Source organism: Brassica oleracea, chromosome C3, assembly GCF_000695525.1.
Source record: "Brassica oleracea var. oleracea cultivar TO1000 chromosome C3, BOL, whole genome shotgun sequence".
In the NCBI taxonomy this organism is placed as follows: domain Eukaryota; kingdom Viridiplantae; phylum Streptophyta; class Magnoliopsida; order Brassicales; family Brassicaceae; genus Brassica; species Brassica oleracea.
The window spans coordinates 47924429-47925717 of NC_027750.1; positions in this window are offsets into that span (position 1 = coordinate 47924429).

Here is a 1289-nt window from a genome sequence, read left to right on the forward strand (position 1 = left end):
ACGCTCTGGTACAAGTCGAAATTCAGAAAGTGGATAACTCTCGACAAACCACGAACGATCCAGGATGCCCTCCACAAAGCAACGGACTACATCATAGTAGGGGAGGAAACTAAAGTCTTATCGCAAAAACATAAGGCGGTAAGACCATCCTCGAAAGACGTGGACCCGAAAGGGAAAAAGAAGAACTCTCGTAACGGCAAGTACGTCCATCACGAGGGGGAAGATCTCCAGGGGGCGCATAACTATGCGATCAACTCGGATCAGGGTCGGACCACGGGCAACACATGGACTCGCAATCAAGGGTATGACGAAAACACCTTCTGTGAGTTCCACCAATCCCGAGGACATTCCACAACCAACTGCAAAGTCTTGGGAGCAAGACTGGCCGCGAAGCTACTCGCTGGAGATCTCTCGGAAGTAACTAGCGTCAAGGATCTGATCCTCGATTCTGATCGCCCTCCAAAGACGGACAGAAATCCGTCCGCTGAAAAATCCCCTCAACAAAACGAGCCTGGGGATAAACGCGGCAGGAGGCCAGACGACAAAGGGAACGATAACAATCGCCGCAGAGTCAATATGATTATCGGAGGATCACAATACTGCAGCAACACTGTGTCGGCCATCAAGGCTTACCAACGGAAGGCGGAGTCGAGCGCAAATTGGTCTACATGGTCTCCTCCCCGAGATGGCCAAAATTGCTCGATCACCTTCACAAAGGAAGAGGCCGGCGGCATCGATCAACCTCACTGCGACCCGCTCGTCATAGATCTCGTTATACGAGACTTAGAAGTCGGAAGGGTACTCGTCGACACGGGAAGCACGGTCAATGTAATCTTCCGCGACACTCTCAAACGGATGAGCATCGAACTCGGAGAAGTAATTCCGACGCCAAAACCACTCACGGGTTTTTCAGGCGAAGTATCGATGACTCTTGGATCGATCCAATTGCCAGTCATGGCCAAGGAGAACACGAAAATCGTCGAGTTCGCGGTGGTTGATCATCCCGCTATCTACAACGTGATCCGGCCCAAAAATCGTAAAAAAATCATCATCCTTCGAACGCACAAAGATACACGTTTAATCCTCGAAACAACTGCGAGACGTCGCAAAGTTAAAATTCGAAGATAATGCGAACAAATTGTCCGAACGCGACCACCAAAACCTTACACCCCGTTCGTCGATTGGCCCCGACGAACACGCCTGCCGTCTTAAACAAACGCAATTTGATCACTCTTTTTATCTTTAAAAACGTCCAGCGCAAGGACAAAAGCGCGCTACAACAAAAATCC